This window comes from Ursus americanus, chromosome 12 (assembly GCF_024610735.1).
Source record: "Ursus americanus isolate L20-20 chromosome 12, mUrsAme1.1.p, whole genome shotgun sequence".
Taxonomy (NCBI): Eukaryota; Metazoa; Chordata; class Mammalia; order Carnivora; family Ursidae; genus Ursus; species Ursus americanus.
In genome coordinates, this window is record NC_142138.1 from 55,660,383 (window position 1) to 55,683,059 (window position 22,677).

A 22,677-nucleotide genomic window follows, 5' to 3' on the forward strand; every position below is an offset into this window, starting at 1 on the left:
CAGGAATAATGGCCAGATGTTTGCTTGTTAATGATCGTTCCATAATCAGAAATGCGATGACCATGGGACACTTAATCTTGTCAATTTTTGTGACAGAAAACATGCTTAATTTATCATCGGCTTTGAAGAAAACAGAGCTTTCATTCCTCCAAACCAAACAGGAACACAAAATGACTAGAATTTCGTCTTATTTGCACAATAAGCCCAACACAAATTTTTTTGCCTAGCTCGGTCAAACTGCTTCTGCTTCTTGCAAATCCTATAAAATTAGCGTTGGTGCCTTGACCAAGCAGCTCCCGGACCCACTCCAAGTGCTGAGCTAAGCTGAGCTGCATGTTGTGCTAAAAGGAGCCACTGATGGGACTAATGCCACACTCTTCAATCTGGCCTGAGGTCCCCACAGTGGTCTGTCTCACCTACACGGGGGGAACCCCTCACCAGCTTCTGCTGCTATCAGTGCTCACGGTCACCTCTGCATTGCATCATCATGCCCGCCACCCTCTTCTCTGGCAATGTTAATGAGCTCCCCTCAAGGCGCGCGTGTGTGTGTGTGTGTGTGTGTGTGTGTGTGTGTGTGTCCCTTCACGGCTAACACTAACCGTAATGCACTTCTCTTCTCCAAATATGAATGTGCCTGTAGTCTACACCCTACAATGTCATATGCAGTGTCATCTGGTTGTTTGATGTCCTGTCTCCCCAGCTGAATCAGGCAAGGCCTGAGTGAAAGCCATCTCGTAAATTCCACGATTGATGAATTGGGTGGAAATGCAAAAATCCTTGCAGAGACCATATGAGAACTATAGACAAGGACTTGGATTTGGAAGTCCAGAGCCAACTTTGAAATAATAATTCAGTCTTCTACCAGTTGTATAACTGTGGGCAAGTTATTTAACCTCTCTGAGCCCCAGGTTCACCATGTATAAAATGGAGTTCTTGCAAGGACCAAGAAAAATAACGTATGTAAAAAGCTGGGCGAGAGGAAAGACTCAATAAATGTCTGTTTCCATTTCCTTTTTGAATGATCCAGTGAGAAGACCAGAACCTAGAATCTCAGCCTCTCTCCCTCGGTCTCTGTCTAATCGGCTCACAATTCCAGAGTCACACGCGCACACACACCTACTCAGTCTCACACAAACATAATGCCCAGCAGTCGCTACCTCTCTAAGAATAGTGTGATGGATAAACAAACAATAGCATTGAAACCAACAACAAGATAAAAAGTATACACCTGACCTAATAAAAGGTCTTGCTTTAATATCACCTCAATCTTCTCAGTTTAAAAAGCATGCAAATACACAAAAGTATTAGAGCCATGCTATCTTAGTCTAGTCAAGCTGCTGTAACAAAACATCATAGGCTGGGTGACTTAAACAGCAAACACATTTCTCCCAGTTCCGAGGCTGGAAGTTCAAGAACAGAGTGCCAGCATGGTGGGTTCTGCTTAGAGCCCACTTTCTGGCTTGTAGATAGCCACCTTCTTGCAGGATCCTCACATGGCCAAGAGAGAGATTCGTGTGTCTCCTTCTTTTTTTATAAGGGCATTCATCCCATTGTGAGGGCCCTACTCATGTGACCTAATCTAATTACCTCCGAAATTACCTCCGAAAGAACCCACCTCCAAATACCATCATACCGGGGATTAGTTCTTCAACATATGGATTCTTGGGGGACACATTCAGTCCATTGCAAATGCCATCTAATTATTTCTCATAAAACTGCAAAATGTAGCCATCTCCTCATGTTACACACCCATTTTTAACAGTAAAACGTCACTTTATTGGTTTATTATTTATTAACATTATTAATAATATTTTATCAACAATAATTTAAAACAGAAATTATTTCTTCAACCCTTAATTTATCAATTAATACTGAGAGTTTTCTTTGTAGAGTCAAACAAATTAAGAGGTTGCTCTAATTTAGTTTTTAACTGAATTTGTGTTCCAAAAATAATAGAGACACAATAGACAAATAGAACAAAACAGATTGAAAGAGCGAATGCCACTCCATATCCCCCATTACCTTGGGTAATGATGTCAGAATACTTCAAAATGCTGTAGTCGCCACCAGGAGAGCAGGAGTGAAGCAGGAGAAAAATACCACTTTACTCCATATTTATTTACTCTTGAGTATGAGATTATAGCAACGTTGAATGTCCTAGGGTTCTCTAACTTCTGGAGTTGAGAAATCTCCTTTACCGTTCCCATTCAACTAACCCAGCAAGCTGTTGAGAAAACCCCTTCTCCCCTTACCCACACTTTGGTGGCTGGTGTCTATGCTTAATGGTAGACACCATTTTTTATAGCATATTTTCATCATCTTATTACTGTCTCCCTTCAGACAGCTTTCATGGAGGTAAGTGCCCATGATGACAGACTATATGCTGTGAGAGAAAAAGGGGGCAGGGACAGAGGATAAGAAGGAGGAAGACAGAGAAATTCCTAAATACCAAAAAAAGATTTGTATGTGTAAAATCCATCAAAAACACCAGAAGTACAGCAGGGCATACATAAAAGGAAAGAGCTTTTGCACTGTAAATCCATATATTTGGCAACTTATTATAAAACGTTATTAGAAAATATTTGATTACGCCTTCCCAAATTTAAATTGACAATGCTGACACCAAATGACATTAATCTATTTATATAATAAAACAGCAAATCCTTAATGGCTATCTACAAACCTCATCAACAGCAATATTATTAAGTGAATGAACTAGCTCATCAGAACTGACACATACATCTATCTACTTGCTTGAACCAAGACATCAGTGAGTCATCCTTGAGCATACCTCTCTTTCACCCCCATCACTCCAATGCCCCACCAGCTCCTCCCACTCCACCTTTCCAAACACATCTCTAATCCAGTCAATGTCCCTGTGTCTACACTCTCACCCCTCTCTTCATTGCCTTTTACGGGGACATCTCCAGTGAAGGTCTACCTTCTTTCTGTACATACATTCTTTCCTTGCCCTATCCATTCTCAAACAGTAGCCAGAATGATCTCTATAAAATATAAGTCTAATTTTTTCCCTTGCCATGCTCCAATCCCTTTAACTGCCTCATGACATTTTTTAGAAGAAAATGTCAAAAAGTCAATATAAGCCTAGAAGTTTCTGCATGACAGGCCACTACTTGCCTCTGCAACTTTCTCTCTTCACTCCCCCTTTCCCTCGCGCACTCTCCTTCTTCTCATCAGCCTCCTCTCTTTCCCTCAAATAGGCCAGGTTCATTACTGCATCAGCCCTTTGGTACACACTGTTCTCTCTATTTGAAGCACACACCACCAGCTCCAACCTCTTTTATCTGGCTAACTCCAAATGATCCTTCAAGTTTTGCTTTGAATGTTACCTTCTCAGGAAGATCTTTCCTGACACTGGAGTCTAGTTTAGGGTCCCTATTATTTTCTCATGGCATTAGTTATATTTTCTTTGAGTCATTTCGTTTAATTGTATAGAGCTATTTGTGTGATTATCGATTTAAGGCCTATCTCCACCACTCCACCCTAAGCACCATGATAGCAGAGACTGGTTCTTCTGTGTCTTTCCATCTCCAAGTCTAAACAGCATCTAAATATTGTAGCAGTGCTTAGTTGAATTAATTCATTAGTAAAGTTCATTTACTTCGCCATAATCAAGCAGTTGCATTTCTGTGCTAATCAATGGCTGATGTATTTTGAGTTCTTATATGCCAGGCACTGTACTAAGCATGTCACATGCCTTATCTTTTTTTTTCATTGAAGTACAGTTGACACACAATGTTACATTAGTTTCAGGTTTACAACATGGTGATTCGACCATTCTCTATGTTACGCTACATGCACCACACATGCCTTATCTGTCTGGCAACTCTATAATGTGACGCGGTTGTCATCCCCATTTTATCACTAGGAACCTGCAATACCTGAGGTCACAGATTAATAAAACTAATATGCAAAGCAAAGCCTTTCAGGCTCCTCTGGCCCATATTCTTAAATAATTTTCTATCCTGTTCCCTTGCAAGAGGAGATCAGTTAACCTTTTACGGAATGGGAGAGGGATCAGGAAGCATGTGTTCTATTAGAGGTGGGTCTATCCATTGTTACAATTCATGCTGACCCGAGTACATCGTTTTTCTCTGTATTTGTAATTTCTGTTGACAATTACCTCTACCATGCCATGCTGAGAGGGGAAAATGTATTTCCAGTTTCTGCAGGACACTGAGCCACAGACAGGAATAAATTGTAGCATGTCTCGTCCATCTCTTCCAGCTGTTTCAGCTTGTTTGCTTGTTTTAAATAGGAACACATCAGCTTGCCCCCATACTGCCCTCTGCGCTGGTCTCCCTGCTTGGCATTCTTGCTGGTCAAAGATTGTGGATGACAGAAACAGAAGTGTGAATACTACAGGATTCACACCAGGGTTAAGGGAAATTTAATAGACCCCAGTTTGGCTTTAATCAACATGGTGAATGATGTTGTTTAATTACTTTCTTTTAAAGGGTACACCTTTCCCACCATCGGATTATTGCAACCTGAAACCATATCTATTAAAAATCCTGGAAATAGCCAACTCCTCTGTCTTATAAATACCCCTTCAGCCTTTGCTCCTCCAAAATTGTTCCCTTGGTGACAAGTCTGTTCCCTGGGTGATAACTGATAGATTCCTTCCTCATGTCACTCAGACAATGACTTTAATCTGAAGAAAGGCTTCAGCTCCTTCTGAGGCATTAAAAACAGGACGTAATCATGGCTCCCCGGAGGATGAAAAATGGAACTTTCCTGTAAACAAGGAAAAGCCCCATTGTGTGCTAAAACTTCAGGAAAATGTCAGTAGAGATGCTTTGGAGGAATATTTCCATGCTCTTGTCCATTTTGGCTGGTTCTGCCCTGCGTCTGGACTCTGAGCAAAAAGGAGTGAAATGTCTGCATTGCACAGAAATGTCACTAGTGAGTACAATTTACTTAGCTTCCTCTCATCACTGAAGTGACAGTATTTTGCAGTCCTGGAGAGATCCTTAAGACAGCACATCCTGTTAAGCCAATTTATGGAAGAGAGCCTTATTTTTTCTATTAATCTATTTTTGTGGGAGGCTTCAACTGCAGTCAATAATACTCTTTGGTGCTTATTGTTTATTTATAAAAAATGTTTATTCTCCATGTACTTTTTTCTGCCTATTAAATATCAGGTGTTTTAAGGGGAAAAATAAAGCAATTAAAAACTTTGAAGCTAGCCAAAATCATTCTTACAATACAATTATTTTTCTCTGATTTCCTGCAGATGATAAAATAGCCTAGCCCACAGGGGCGGGAAAGCAAAATTAATGTCCATCTAAGACTGCTTGATGTTTTTTTACAGAAATTATTAGGAGACAAACAAAATATGCTAGTGCTAAATGTCCCTTTTGGTCCTCGTTCTGAGAAGCCTGTATTATTTTTAGAGTGTTTTAGGTAGGAATGCACCTGGTACATATGTTAGCTTTCTAAATTAATTCTTTCAGATCACAGTTGAAGTTTTAGTTTAACAGCCTCTTTTAGATGCCTTGCTGTAACTTCACTTCAGTCATTGCTGCCATTAAAAACAGGATTTTGAGAGTTGATGTGTGACATATTAAAATGCTAAATTTTGGTTATTACAAAATGGATCATCTTAAAGTCACAGATGAATATATCAATAGGCTCCCGGATAGAGGTTTTAATACTCCTGTCCCATTGCATTTCAACACTCTTGGCTCTTCCAGTTCCTTTTCAAAACTCTACAATAAGTAATAACCTGCCAACTTTCTCTTAATATCTTCTTAATGAATAGTCCAGGGGGACAAGGAAATGCAGAGACATTGCCACATAAGTGGCAAGGGAAGTAGAACTGTGAATCCAGAGGTGAAAAAGAGAAGAATCTAAATTTTAACCCAAATTCTTTTTCTCATTTCTTTGGCTATTTTACTCCGAGCTCTCAGGTTGACTTTTCTGATTATGCTGTGATGTCCATACTACTTTTTTTTTTTTTAACCTTATTAGTACTCGGAATTTTAATGCTGATATAGTGCTTTGACTCTCTAATTGTGAAGACAATGAATTAGAAGCAGCATTTTGCTAATCCCACATTATGAAGGGAGAATTTTTTTTTTTAAGATTTTAGTTATTTATTTACTTGAGAGAGAGAGAGAGAGCACTAGCGAGGAGAGAGGCGGAGGGAGAGGGAGAAGCAGACTCCCTACTAAGCAGGGCTCGATCCCAGGACCCCAAGATCATGACCTGAGCTGAAGGCAAATGTTTAACTGACCGAGCCACCCAGGGACCCCATGGAAGAAAATGTTTTATCTCAGTTTTCAGTTCTATTGTTATTTCCCCAAGTCACAACAGTTATTAATAGACAAGGATGGTAAAGGTGACTTATGTAAGCCCTTCAGAGGCAGACATTCTTTACCATTTTTGCTTAACATTACTAGGCATAAGATAGGTATTTAATAAAAACTTTATGAATGAACATACAGTGGGTGAAGGGAGGAAGCATGTGATTTGAAACTCTAACTACACTACAGGAGTTTCTGCCTCCCAAGAGAATGGCATAAATTCTGGAACATAACAAAACACATTGATGAGCCACTTGGTTGTGGGAAAAAAATAAAGCTCAGAAGGTAGAGGAGAGAAATGAGAAGAACTAAATTATTACATTGCATAATTAGGTACAAATGTGGGTGTTTCCAGGAGGGTTGGGAAAGTGGAGAGAGGGAAAGAAATTTGCAGAGAGGAAGAGAAGCTAAGCACAGAGTGAAAACTAAGCCCTCTACAGGTAAGCCATTAAGAATGGCTCAAAGACTTTTAAGAATATGGTAAAATCTCAATTTTAAATTGTTTGCTTATAGGTTGCGATGGAATCCACTGTCCACAAACTTCAATAGATGACTGTTAATCACATAGCCTTGGGTCACTGATACCTGGCACAAGAATGATCATACTGTTATCCAGTGTGGGGAGCCATTGGAAATTAGTCACAACATATTTGCTGTGATGAGATAATCCACAACTAAATGAATCCAATGGTAGGAGAAACCCAAAGCAAAGAGAGAACAAGACAAATGTAAACCACTCAAGTTGCCCCATTGATGTAGAGAAAGACATTTCAAAAGTCAGGGTACCCCCACATATATCTCTATACCAGTAGTGCAAATATTATTAACTTCTCATTGAAATATGTTTCCAGGCTTCCAGATATTGGTAACACAAGTGGTATGTAAACAATAAACTTGAGAAGTAAGCCTATACTATGCAACATTTTGTTGAATCTATCTAATTGTGACATTTTTGTCTGGTGGGTTTCATATATATCTTGAATTGCATAAAAATAGTGCTATGATCTCATTTAATGCCCATGTGAAATATATATAATGTATCTGTATCTCCACTTCACCAATGAGGAAACTTAGGTTCAAAAATTAAGTAACTTGTTCAAGAGTCACACAGATAATAAGAGACAGAGTCAGGGATTGAACTCATGCCAACCTGGCTGCAAGGCCTATGGGTATCCTATTATTTGAAATGAACTCAAAAGAGAGGAGGTGTGTCATTCTAGAAAGAAAAAACAAGAAAGATCCTTCTGAATCAATCTCTGGTGCTAAGAAGAATTTGGTCAATGAGAAGCCTTTGATTAGACCCGTGTTATGTGGGAAACTGTGAGTCCCAATAGACTCAAAGATAAAGAAGAGAACTCTGAGTCTCTCCTATAACACATGGGATACCCAAAACAATTTGGGGTAGCCTTAACAATGCAGGATGAGAAGGAACTTAGCAATGTGGTTAAGATCACCTTGAGATGCACAGTGAAGGTCTGGGTTCAGATATCACTACAATATATACTTCTCTGTGCTTCTATTTCCTCACCCGAAAAATGGGTATTGTAATATTGTCTACTTCCCACAGTGGTTGTGTGGATTAAATGAGATAAAGCAGCTCGGAACTTGGCGTATTCACACCAAATGAAGCTGGTGATGAAGGTGATGGTATACAGCATCACCACTCCAGCTGAGATAAATACAAGTATCCTAGATCCTAGTAGTTGTTTTTTTCTTTCTTTTGATTAAAATTCCTCCTGATATCAGGAGTTTTATAAGCGGGTAACAAAATTCTTTCCAGTCAGACCTTTATCTCAGTATTTTTGATGAGGACTAAGGCAAGAAAACCTAATATAGATAAACTGAGTCCCTCACTTTGTGTAAGTAATGATGGCAAAAGGAGCAGGTTACTATTGGCTATTTTCATTACAAGTTATTGGTTTAAACTGTACAACCGTTTGAAGAACAATGTACTCTAAATATGGTAGCCCCCGGAGGACCAAGGCTATAGGAAGACATGTTTCCTGAGTAAGTAGCATTGCTTTTGAGATTTCTCCTTTGCTAACCAAGGACAATCATAGCAAAATCCAAGCTGGTTAATATAAAATAAATAAATGAAAATCCCTATATAGGTCAGGAAGAAGATGAGAAAAATGACACCTATTCCTGATCTGACAAAAACACATAAAAAAAAAAAAAACCCAGCAGACACAATGCTGGCTTCTAGGTGTGTTTAACTAATTAGAAAAACACTGAATTTTGAGCAGATCCTTCTGTCTGCCAAAGGCCACATTTTGCCACCCAGGAACATAGCTGCTAATGGGAGTTCAAGCAATGCATTCAGAACCATCCCACCTCACAGAAGAGACACAGAACACGGGGGTGTTCTGTCTCTGACCAATGGACTCCAAGTTAGCCATCACATCCCCAAAGGGTTAACCACAGTGACATGTTAAGGGGGGAAAGAAGCACTTGGGAAATAATCAATTTTCACTGCTGTATGGTACTTCCAAAAGGTTGCTACAGTAATAAAATTAGGATGCCACTTTATTATTGCAGTTCAAGTAATTTTATTTACTTTTTCCGTCAAAACATACACACACAGCAGTGAGAGCAATCAGCTGCTGCACTTGTTAGCTCACTGATTAAATATGTTGTCACCTAACTCTGAACTAATTAAGGAAATTGAAGCTGTGCATTAGCCAACATGGTATTAACATTGTTAACTGAGGTTTTGGAGCTCGCTTATGCTTTTCTCTGCTACGGTTTTTTTAAGTCACTTTTCTTTGTCACTAGCAATTTCACCCACTTACCAAAACCCGTTAGAGCTATCTTTGAATCTTTGGGGTATATTATTGATAATAGCTATTCACATCTCTTGCCATTTGATTGTCATAGAAGAAGTTCCAGATCAGAAGCATTAGAGAATTATAGAAGCCAGAAATGTCAAATTAATTTATATAAGTTATAACTATTATTTCCCTACAGAATGCCTCTATTTGTGGGTGGATCTACGAGTTTCAATAGAAGTAAGCCTGTGCATGGGCTCAAGAAGGAGCATCAAGCAGCTGCTCCTACGAAACCAACCCGAATCTTGAGAACTCTGGGACCCCACTCCCCTGGCTTCTCTTTTCAGCTGCCTGAAAGGATGCTGGCCAATTGTATTGCCCCTGTGTATGCCTTTATTTCTGATAATCCCCTAATCCAGCCATCCCAATACCCTCAAGATGATTTGTCTATTTCCAAAAGCAGAAAGATGTCAGTAGGTTGTTTTTCCCCAAATGTTAGCTGTGAAATATTTATTCGTTGCTTTGCTTATTCCTTATGCTAGTGGAAAAGCAACTTCAGGGCTTCAGGGATCCAAAAGGGAAAACTCTTGAAGTACTTCAAAGGAAAGAGAGGAAAGAAAAAGAAAGAAAGATCTAGAACAAAAGTCAAACTACTGTGCTGTACCCAACCTGCTTCACCAAGGTTACTTTCCCAAATAAGAAAATATCCGTACTTTGTATTTGTATGACGCTTTTAACTTTTTCAAAGCACTTTTACCTATATTATCCTGTGGAAACCAGGAGCTGACTTTTATAAATGGAAAGGACATACATAAGTGATCCTAGGGTGCTTCTACAAGTTCCAAGCCAAAAAAGCTATCGGGTTTAATGAAAAGAAAAGCGCCCAGAGGAGACTCAAGCCAGTGCCAATCAAGCTGCACGCAGGCTATCAGCAGAAGACAAAAGCTGTCCATTTAAATGGTGGAGAACTCAACAGTTTAAGTAATGTAATAGCAATTCTAAGCAGGACTGCATGTGCAGGAATCAGCTGGAACCACTTTTAGCCAAGATTGATTGATTTAGTTTTCACAACACCAGCCAGCCAAACAAGTAAACAAAGGTTTTGCAACTCCAACCGGTTATATTGACTTTAAACTCCTTGTCTGTATTTTACCAGATTTTGAAAATTATGAACCCAGGAGACAGACAATCTGGGACCAGAGTGCGGTTGCGGGGGGTGGGGGGGATTAATGCTTGTGAATTTTAAAACACACGCAAAAAAATAGGCTATATACACAGAATAAAATAGTAAGTGGAAAATAAAATGAGTACAGATAGTGAGCAACATACCCATTACATTAGGTTCTTTTTTTAAAGAATTGCAAGTCTATGATTTAGAAAAGAAAGAGCCTGAGTAGGTAAATCACTGGACAAGGTTTTTCTCTAAGATCCCTTGCAGCATTAATCGATCATAACTCAGTGAAGAACACCTTGAAAACATGGTTTATCAGCAATGTCTATCTGCATGAAGAGTAGCGTGTAGTTGTTTACTTTGTCAGTTATTAACAGAAAACGGAATGACCAGTTTATGGGAGAAAGAAAGAAAGAAAGAAAGAAAGAAAGAAAGAAAGAAAGAAAGAAAGAAAGAAAGAAAGAAAGAAAGAAAGAAAGAAAGAAAGAAGGAAAGAAAGAAAGAAAGAAAGAAAGAGAAGGAAAGAAAGAAAGAAAAGAAAGAAAGAAAGAAAGAAAGAAAGAAAGAAAGAGAGGAAGGGAGGGAGGGAGGAAGGAAGAAAAAGAAAGAAAGAAAGAAATGGAAAGAGGGAAACTTCCTAGGGGCCATGAAATCCATTTCTATACTTTGTTTGCATATAAACTCTCTCAGAATTTTCCATGAGCTTCCAGACACAGTCCCAATATGCTCTGGTGGCTAGCCCTTGTTAGCTGCCAACTTAATCCATCAACTGCTTTAACGGAAAGCCCTGGAGAGCTGAGGCAGCCAAAGGTATTGGCCTCTCCCAGCACGGCTGAGGAGACATCCCCTCAATAGCTATGGAGACATGGCTCAGGATTGCTTTTTCACTAAAAGGATGTAATTGCTAATGTAGTTATTGACTTGATGGATCTGTCCCAGCTTAGCTTATTTCATTAGGGCTGTTTCCTCAGCCATTTTAGGATGAAATTTCCTTGGTATCTTACTACAAAGAAGATGTCTGTCTTCCTTTCCTCCGTTTTTTCAACAAGTCATTATAATTGATTCATGTTTTTTAAGGGCTCACAATGTACTCAACACGGTATAATACATGATTGCGATCCCTTAGCAGTTTATATTTTAAATGGACCCTCCTGGTGAATACAAAAACAAAAAAAGCCCACAACAAAAAACAGCCTCCATATTTGAGATCCCTAAGATGCCTGTGAAAAGCTTTGCTGCTTTCATGAGTCAGTTATTTTAGGCCACTTATGGTTCATTGATCCTTTTAAACAGTTGCTTGATCATTTCCTTGTTCATCAAAATATGGGCAATGTCGCCAAAGAAACGGTCGTAGTCAAAAGCCTTGGATTTTCCTTTTGTAGGGCATAAGTTTTTGAAGTCATTTCTCCATTGCAAATTAGAAGACCAAGCTCCTTATTCTTCATCTGTTAGCCAAAGGAAGATCCCAGTGATAATAGTCCAAAAGCAGCTCGTAAATCCAAGTCTGATGTTCGATACAACAGCCTATGAAGGTTGGTTAATTCAGAGATGGCAGATTGCTTTGATCCAAATCTGAGGAATGAAACTATTCATTATAACTCTAAAGATAGTATTTCTTGGAAGGGGCAAAGAAACCAAAATAAAACAGAACCCATGTATAAGCTCAATGACTTTGAAATACACGCTTTCACGATTGACTAACAAAGCCCACCTGTATCTGAAGGAGAGTGTGAACGCAGGAGTTAATGCCAGGCTTCTCACCCCAGTCCTTGCCACACTGTAATTAAAGTGGTGTCAGCCTTCCACTGTAAACTAGTGGTATGATTTTCAGAGGTTTATGACTCAACCATAAAAATTCACTCTGGGCTGAAAACTGGCACAAGGCAATGAAACTTGAGAACACAATTTTTGTAGAGAAAATTATTTCAGCTCTTTTAAGGTTATAGAAACTTTTTTTTTTTTTAGTCTTCATTCTCACCTAATGAAAATAAATCTGCTTTATATATACAAATTTTCTATGGGTTTATTGAATTTCAATAATCTATGATGTTTAAAGCCCTAAAATATTTATTTTTATGTTCTTCTTAGCCCTGAATAAAAGTTTTTGATGCAAGCAAGTATTGGGACTTTGTAGAATTTAAGTCAGAAGAAAGCATTGGAGGGCATCAGATGTAAGCCCTCTTATCCATGCAGACAATTTCCCTGAAGATGCTTCTTTTCTTCCTCTTATTTCCTTCTGCACATTATTGATATGTTAAGATCAATTTCTTCCTTGGGTTTCTCAAATATTCCTTTTTCGAAAATATGTAACACTTCTAGGGAGATGGCAATAGATATCCTAGTTGGAAATAAAAGGGAATTCTACTATTTTTATAAACTGTCCCTGGAAGAATCTATGGTAAGGAGGGTAATGTGACTGGTGCCTCAAAGGCCGTTGATTAAAATGTTGTTTTGGCTGTCCTGGATGGTAAAGGAAATCTTCTCCCTTTGGGAGGAAAAGATTCATCCTAAAGCAGTGGAATCAGAAGGACGGATGTATTTTTCGGAGAGAGGAGTTATAAACTTATTGTTACAGCAGTTTCTTTAGCTAAAACCCTTATAAAGTCACCAATCATTAGATGGCATTCGCTTTATATAAGCTCTCACTTTAAGAAGATTTTAAAATGTATGAAGATCCATTTATGAATTCAAAATTTCTCCCTAGAAACAGGTAATAAATATGATTAACCACAAAAAGAGAAATTCATTCTTTAAGCATGGTGGTTTCTCTATCCTTGTAAAAACTGTGAACAAAGGACTCCAGTCCTAAATCTGTTTTCTGATGAACTGTACATCTTTCCATATTAAGCATGCTGTTTTAATTCCACTGACTTAAAACAATTTGAAAAGTGAATGATATATTTTGGAAATCCTTCAAAGAAAAAGGGAAACATTATTATTTTAATTATTTTAAAAGATGAGTGAACTGGAAGACATGACATAAAGTTACCACTTTATCAGCATCCATTATGTGTGAGGCACTTTGCTAGGCATTTTACATTTACATATTACATTTGTTTACACAATGAGGCCAAAAAAATTCCAGCTGAAGCTAATGCTTCCTCCAAGGGGTTAAAAGAGTCTAAATCTGGAGAACAGAGGGATGAGTGAAAGCAGCAGATCAGAGTAAAATTCAACACTGCCATTGAAGAATGTTGTTACATTCTTGTGCCTAACGTAACATATGCACCAAGTGCACAGGCAGAAGGCATAGACTGTCCTCGGAAAGCACACGGAAAAAATTAACCCCTACTCCAAATTCATCAAGCCGGAGGCTCGCAGTGACTTACACTCTCCAGCTAGTATGAGGGCAATGAAGGAAAGTGCTCTCACATTCTGGCTCCCTTTGCAAAAGCCCTGTCTCCAAATGGTGGAGTTCCATCCTGATTCATTTTTAAAAAGTTGAGCTTCCTCTCCCAGGAAAAGAAAGGAATACTCCAACGGATCAGGAGAATAACTAGAGGAAGCTGAAGGAGTTTTGGCTTGTGTGCAGCAGGCAAGAAAAATGTTTCCAATGACCCAATTTAAAGGACTATAACCTTGTAGGGCACGGAGAAGACACAGCAGCCTGCAGGACAAGTAGGAGTTCCTTGATCAGAGGTGAAACAATTCAGTTTGACATAGCTCTGACTTTGAGGCCAAGACCACCAACAGAGCGCTCTTGGCAAGCTGCACTTAGAATCCTTGCTCAAAGGACAGGCTGGACTGGAAACGAGAGAGTGCAAAAATTGCTGATTGGCCACTGGGATTTTCAGCCACATCAGCATACACAGGAAGGAACACTGTCAACTTGGCCTTCTCTAAATGCAATGGGCAGAGATGGAAAATGAACATTGCTTTAAAAAATAGGGAAGATCCTTCTGAGCAAACAGTTTTTGAATACCAAAAATATTTTTCTCCCAGGTAGAACGTGGGCTTTTCTCTGTTTATTGTTGCTGTTTGTTTGTTTTAATGTGCACACATTAATTTGCCAAATGAGAATATGGACTTTACACGTTCCCTCTAATGTTTTTCTAAGACAAAAAGGTACTTGATCAAAGGCTGTATTTTGAGCACTTTCTACCTTCATTCCAATCTGAAAGTTTGGGCAAAGCAGGATTGAGGCTATAGATATGGCCTCCTTCATTCTGAATTTTCTCATCATCCCTGAACTTATATAACGTTTCCAAGTAAATTATTTGTGAGATAATTATGCACAAATGGATCAAAAATACTTTGATATCTTTTAAGGCCTTTTTATTCATGAATCAATTTAGATTTTGGATCATGATTTATATTTTGATGTTTGATAATTAGGGCAGTTGTAGATTGGTAGATGAGCTCTGAACAGATCTTTTATTTTTTATGGACACCAGCAAGGAGAAATTATCATGTAATTATTTGTGCCTGAAACTGCTCAGTTGTCCTTGACTGAAAAAGCTGCCCAAACTCCTAAACTACCAACTAACCCCACTTTCCTGAGTCTAATTTCTCCTCACCATTTATACTCACCCTGTCTTGAAAGCTGGAAAGGAAAAGTGTGAAGTTGTGAGCCTGATACTTCCCTCTGCCCTCTGTGATACAGACAATGTCCATCGTCTATGCTGAGCATCAAATGTGCATGCTTCCTCTTCACCATGTTGGATCACATACCCCCCAACTCATTGCACTGGATCCCTGGTATCAGATGGCTCCTCTCAGTTTCCATTTCTTGGTTTCTCCTTCTGATCCTTGTAAAAATTTATTTTCTGCAAGCTGTCACCTTGGCAAAACCAGATCAAGTAAATCATCACCTAGCTAACACTCACCCTTCAGGTCCCTAACTAAATACAATTCCATGAGCCTTCCCTAACACTTGAGATTAGATGAGCTCTTACTATCATCTGCTTTAGAGACTTTGTCCTTTGCAGGACTCACCCCAACTGTGATTGCGTAAATATTTGCATAATGTCTATCTTTCCTACTGTCCTATAAGCTGCCTGAGAAAGGGAACTTGGTCTGCCTTGTTTCCTGCTGTGCCCTCAGCACCTAACACAGTGCCCGGATTAGTAGGCCCACATGAAATACTCATCACTGCTGTTAAATCAACAGTCACTGGTTATTTCATGTTATTCTTCACATGGACTGAATGTCCTTTAAAAGGAGAGAAGGGAAGCATGTTTATTGGCTTCTTCATGTGCCAGCACTATGATAGAATTGGTCCTCATTGGTCCTCTCAATAAACCTGTGAGGAATGGATTTTTCTCATGTAAGTTCCCTTATTCAAAGTCACATAGCTGGGCTACAGTTTAAACCCAAACCAGCCAGACTCTTAAGTATTTTCACTACATTTTACTTCTTTTGTTCCCAAAGGAAATAATCACTATGATAGAATGCAAGACATTCCTTTCTGACTCTTCATTCACTTTACAGAGGTGATCATTTATGTTATTTATGAGCTTTTAACTGGTGTCTCATTGCACACCCTCCTGCCTCCTAAAATCCTTTGTCTATCCAACAGCCAGAGTAATTGTCTTAAAATATAAACCAGGCATGTCACTTCTTGCCTTGAATCTTCTAGGTTTTTCAATGCACCTAAAATAAAGTCCAAATTCCTTGCAATAAACAATAAAGCCCTCTGTGATCTGGCCTCTGCCTACTTCTCAGATCTCAACTCCTACCACAAACCCTTTTGATCACTTATACCTCAGTCGTGCTCATCCTCTTAATTCTCCTAGGCTACGCCAAGCTCATTCCTGTCTTTTGCACTCTTCTCTCCTTCTGAAATTCTGCTGTCCTTGCGTTCATATATATGGCTCCTTCCTTCTTGTTGGTCAGGGCTCAACTCAACTTTCACCCCCTCAGAGAAACTCCTCTGACCCCCAGTCTAAAACAGCATCCCTACCTTGATCCCTGTCACTCCCACCATACTACCCTGGGATGTTTTCTTATCTAGCCAAATCAGATCTTCACCTACCTCATTCTTAATACCCAGGCTCCAGCCTAATGATCACTTCCTTCTAGAAGCCATCCCTAAAACTCCAGAGAGGGGAGGCTTCCAAGTGTAGATTTTGTAGAATGGATATTTTTCATGGAATTTTGAATGTAAGAAATAGATTTTAAATAGTTTCTCTAAGTAATTATTTTAAATAATTATTTAAGTATTTATTGTTATTATATAGATAAAATAAATAATTTGTTTATTATGACTATATGAGTATAATTATTTCAAGTATTTAATCTTTAAAGTAATTATTTTAAACAATTATTAAAATGCTTTAAATAGATAATTTAAAGTGTGATGAGTATTACAAAAGAGAAGTCACAAAATTGAGAAATGACAAAAGAGAACTCTGAGGCATGAAAATATAAAGGCACCTACTCTAGTCTGCATAGAGAGGTCAAGAAAAGCTTTCCAATCAGGTGATAACTAAGCTGAGACCTTAAATACAAGTAGGAGTTAGTCAGGCATGGGGTAGATTGTGGGGTGGGAGAGTGAGGGAAGAAGGTAAGAATATTCCAGGCATCTAGAAATACATGTATATCCTACCCTCTACCCCAGAAGTCCATTCACTCTCTGTCCCATTGCCCTATTCTCACAGAACCCATAACTATCTGAAAATATATTATTTTCTTTGTTTATGGTCTGTCCCTCTAAACCATTAAGAGAAAAATTTCATCAGAGCAGGAACTTAGTCTGTCTTGCTGTTTGAGTGCTTAGGAAAATGGCAATCACTTAGGAAGTAACTGATAACTGACTTCTGAATGAATGTGTGAAGGTCTTGAAGCAATCAAGGCATAAGCAAAGCACTACAAGAAAGGCACTATGGCTGTGACATAAGATGGAAAGAGATAATGGCATAAGATAATTTGGGGTTGGGGCAAATGGGTCATCAGAGAGCAGAACTGGTTAAGGAAGTTGGACGTCACCCAAAAGTAATGAAAAGATGTACATTTTAAGCAGCTGTATTATATGATTAAATATGTAATTTTAAAATATTGCTCTAGCCAAAATATGGAGAATGCAGAGAAGAGAAGCAAAACTCAAACAAGAGCAGCCAGTATTGGAAAAAGTTGCAATTGTCCACATGAGAAATGACAGCTTCTTGGACCAGGGTGGAGGCCATGGCAATAAAGAAGAACAATTGGATTTGAAAAGTATTTGAGTGATAGAACTGAATTGATGTAATAGATAATTGGATGTAGCAAGTGAAGGGAGAGAGGACCACGATGATTCCTAGCTGCTTTGAGCCATAGATGAATGATGGAGCCATTGCCTAAGGAGGAAAATCCCTGGAGATTGAGCAAGTTTGGTGCAAGATTAAGTGTTCAGTGACTCTGTGGATGGGGGGTGGGGGCTGGGCTCAGACTTTCTAGTGGATAAGTCTAGTAGGAAGTTAAACATACATGCCTAGACCTCAGGCTAAAGATAAACACATTGAGGCGTGATCTGTATTATTGTTGGTTAGTTGTTTGGATTTGTTGTCACTGTGTATTGATGAGGGTCTGGAGTCAAACTGTCTGAATTGGAATCCTAGGTCCCACCACTTTTGTTGAGTGGTCTTGGCTGAGCTACTTATAACCTGCAAGCTTCAGTTTTCTCATCTACAAAATAAAGTTAATAAAAGGATTCACCTCACAGGATCTTTCCAAAGGTGAAATGAGATAAAAGTGGTAATGTGCATAAAAGATAGCCTTGTATAGAGTGAGCTCTTAATAAATGTTAACAATTCTTAGCCATCATTAGCCGTTTGGCATTATAAAGGCTACTGGATTCATGGATTTTTGTTAGTGTTACAGAGACAATACAAAGGCAACAGAATCTCACAGTTTAAATTTTTATAGACTTCATCCTAATATAAATCACATAGTTCAAATCTTCAATGATAGTGATACCTAAATTCCTATTTACAAGCTGATGCTTGTAAAGCAGCATACACTCTCCCACCCCATAATCTACCCCATGCCTGACTAACTCCTACTTGTAATTCAGGTCTCAGCTTAATAGTTGTCACAGCATGTATTGATACCATTTTTAACACATTGTATTCCAAATTTATTCTGTTCTTCATATTGTAATTTTGTCATATTTAGTAATCAGTTACTGGAATATGAATACACATTTCTTTAGTAAGGAAGCATTGATAGGAATTAAAGTTACATATCCTAAGTTCTTGCCATAATTATTTTTCCTGACCAATCAATAAAGAAAGCATCAAAATGTAATATTATGCTCCCCAGAGGTACACACCGAAATCTGCCACTGAATAAGTGGTTCCCTTTCTACCTATAATAGATAATATATGTCTAAAAGTATAAGTAACTTTATCATCTGTCATTCTCTTGCTCCTTTCCTTCATCAAAAGATACTATGGAACAGAACAAAGCACTAAATGTAAATAAAGGTAGGGACTGAAGTATGTGTATATGTGTACATATACATATTTTCAGACACATGCCTATATACATATGTACAGTAAATTAAAATGGAATATGAATTATAATAACAGAATAGTTTTTAAAAGGTAATGAAACTTCGCCCTGGAAGGAACCCTAAAAGTCACATAGTCCAGTGGCCTCGTCACACGGACGCAGTATCTGAAGTCCAAAAGACGGGATAAATTGCTTGAGTTCATGCAATAATCCATGGCCGGGTCACGATCGAGTGCTTGTCTCCTAGCTCCCAGCCCAGGGTTTCTCCACTGCACTGTGACTGACAGATTTACTATTACATTTTATTTACAGTTGATTCTGGTGGAATCAGAAATATGTTTGTTGTGTTCAACATTCCATACTCTACTGTGGCAGCTAAACAGATTCAGAAGTTAACCAAAGTCAAACTGATGATCTGTATCTCCTTTAACCATATATTACAATGTTAAAAAAATAAATAACCCAAGATACACAATTAAAAGACTCATACAGCGAGTCATTGTCTACAAAAGATTTGAAAATAAGGTTGACATCTGTTACAAAAAAGGATTAATTAGGTATTACTTTAAACGATGAATTCTGGCTCCATTTCCCATGAGAACAGTTGGTAAATGTACTGTTCTAATTAGGGATCTGGATCAAAATATCATTTTATTCTAATCATGAAGCCTATTAAGATTTTTATTAATACTATCAGTTTTGCTAACTATGTACATCACACATGTTTATATGACAAGCACAAATACTTTTCGTCTGGTGCAAAAAACAATCTTATAAACGGTGTAACGTTTACAGGCGAGGGTTATTAATTTAGGGCTAAATTGCTACATTATAATTGCCTTTCAACATGGCATGCTCTCTTCATCATACGTTATTAAAGATATTATGCTCTTAAGACCTCATAAGATCCTATAAAATGAGTGATAGACAAAGCAAGGCTATCCCAAGAGGTTTAAATTTAAATCATGGGCTTTTTTTCTGTGGGAAGGACTAGTTCCTCCAAAAAGTACTTTCAAAGGAAAGCACGTGCCACATACCACAACTCTCACCTACGGTCTTCCCACTGTAGCCAAATCCAGTCACGTGACTTGTCCCAGCTCCTACGGTGCCGCATTAGGAAGGGGCAGTGCAGATAATAAAAAGAACACAGAAATTCGAAGGTGGAGTCCTGGGCTTAACTCCTGCCCTGACTACTTACTTCCTCTGTCACTTTAGGCTGGTCACTCAAACCCCTGAACTCTTCCTATCTCCATTTGATGATAATACATCCATTTCTCAGGGGTTTTTGTGAGAATTACATGAGATAATATATGGGTACAGCATACAGTGTTACTCATTTATTCAATAATTATCAAGTACCTCTCCTAGAATTTACAAATAGCTGTTAGCATTTTCCAAAATGAACTAAGTCGCTGGTAGGTGGGGGGAGGGGGAGAATGAAGGAAGTTAAAATGGAAACATATGTATGTGCATAAATGAATATTAAAGTGCATGCTGATTTCCACTGATAACATGCTTATTTTTTAATGAATGTTTGATTATTTATTTATGGAAAAGAATTATCTTAATCTTACTTAGAGCAATCACAGAAAATTACCTCTCTTTTTAAATTTTTCATTATAATGGGCAGGAGGGTAAAACACCAAATCACACCATTAAATAGTAGACATTTGCAAATGCTGGTTGCATGAGGAGGCCTGCTCTGTGTCCTTACTGCCACCACTGCACTCTGTCACCTCAAAGGACAAGAAGGTAATGGTGGCCGAGACAGAGCCCACAGGTGGGGCTTAAATCGGAGAGTGGGTACTGCTGGATGGATTTTCACAGACAGAAAGGAGGGAGTCTGCCAGGAAGAACGTGTATGTAGGAGGGTAACTAGGTAGTGCATCCTGAAAAACATCTATCAAATGTACTTCCTAAGAAAGAGTAGATTGTAAGCAGGGAAATCTTATCCAAAAATGTTAAAAACAACGTGTGCACTCTAACTTATATTCATATTTAGACTCCTATTTTTCAATTTCTTTTTTTTTTTTTTTAAGATTTCATTTACTTATTTGACAGAGAGAGAGACAGCGAGAGAGGGAAACACAAGCAGGGGGAGTGGGAGAGGGAGAAGTAGGCTTCCCACTGAGCAGGGAGCCCGATGCAAGGCTCGATCCCAGAATGCTGGGATCATGACCTGAGCCGAAGGCAGACGCTTCACGACTGAGCCACCCAGGCGCCCCCATATTTTTTAATTTCTTAAGGTTAATTTGTAACATCTTTCACCCAGTAGGCCAAGTAAACTTTCGTGATATCCGGGGACAAGGAAGTTTCTGGAAGCAATGCTATTATAAATGTGCTCTAAGGGAAAGTGGCTGCTCAAAGCCATGCCCTTATCCTCTGAGCCTGTGGTTGTTCTCAACAGCCACCATGCCCTCCGTCTCAGTAGCAAGCTAAATCTTTGCATGAAGACCAACTTGAAATAAAATTTTTAAAAGATGTTTATAAGACCCATTTTTAGAAATCAAAAGGAAAATAATGTTTGTAGAGATCCGTAAAAACGCTTATTCTTACAACTTAAATTATTTTACCGAAGAGAATAATGCCAACGCGAAAAATTGGCACTACATTTTAGCTACTAAAATGTTCATACCTAGACATATTTCAGAAGTAGCAATAAAGAAACAGGGACTGGCCTTCAAACTGAATATACATCGCAGAGCACATCTCAAAAGTAGTTAGGCCACATGCTACTTACTGCAACAAATACAAGTCTGCATTAGTCTATTATCAAAAGTCCCAAACTCAACTAGCTAAAAGCACTCCCTTGTAAATGCCATTGTTGGTCCCTCTCAGTCTCATGAAGTGTTCTGGCAAAACTCCATGGAGATAAACCCAATTACCTGCCTCTAGGCTGTATCTTTGAAGCTGGGCATCAATGAAGAGATTTATACAGCTGAGTAAATTTGTATCAACACATTTTTATGATCGTTAACCTCTTCTCCTAACAGAGTCCTCCTGCTTCTATTCTGAATCCTAGGCTCTCTTGCCTTCTCAAGGAATTTACTACTTTGGTTGTTCTTTCTTTCCCCTTCTTCTCAAACCCCTCCTCCAATTGGATTATTTCATTAACATATGAGTGTCTTCTACCTTTTCAGACCTTTAAAAAAGTTCTTTGGGTTTATTCTTTTTTAAAGCATCTCATCTTCCCACAGTTACTGCTCTATATTTCTCTTCCTATTTCCAAATCCCAATGTTTTTAACAACTTTCTTCTGGTCTTGGCTTTATTTCTGAACCTTCTGTTTACCTTTCAACTCACTCAAATCTGTCATCTGCCTGCAACACTTCATCTAACTCACTCCTGCTAAAGTTGACACTGTCCTCCATAATGGATTTTTAAGAACTGACCCAAGTGGCCACCATTTCTCAAAAACATGGGCTTCATTGACTCCTTGACACCACAATTCCTCCTATATCTTTGGCAATTCTTTCTCAGTCTCCTTTGCTAGTTACTCTTTTTTTTTTTTTTTTTCAATATCTCAATGTTGAAGTTCCTTGGGTTCTTTTCTTAGAATCTCTACCTAAGTGGTCTCATTCAGTCTTAAGATTTTAAAAATACTGTCTGTGTTAATGATGCCAATCCTAGCCCCCAGAATGACAGACTCATATACAATTGACTACTTGACTCAGCCATTTAAATGCCTCAGGATCATTGCAAACGAACTTTTCCAATACAAACAAGTTTCTTCCACTATCCCTTTAAATGACTTTGCTTTCTATTTCAGTTAAATCCAATCTCTTTAACATGGCCCCAGTGATCTGCAGGATTGGCCTCTGTCCAGATCTTAAAACTCCATCTCATGTTTCCACATGGCAACCTCACTGACCCAATTACAAAAAGGTTCTTAGAGAACACCAACCTTTTGCCTGCCTCGGGTTTTACAGACGTTATTTTGTCTGCTTAGACAGCTCCTTCACTTCTCACCCGTCCATTAA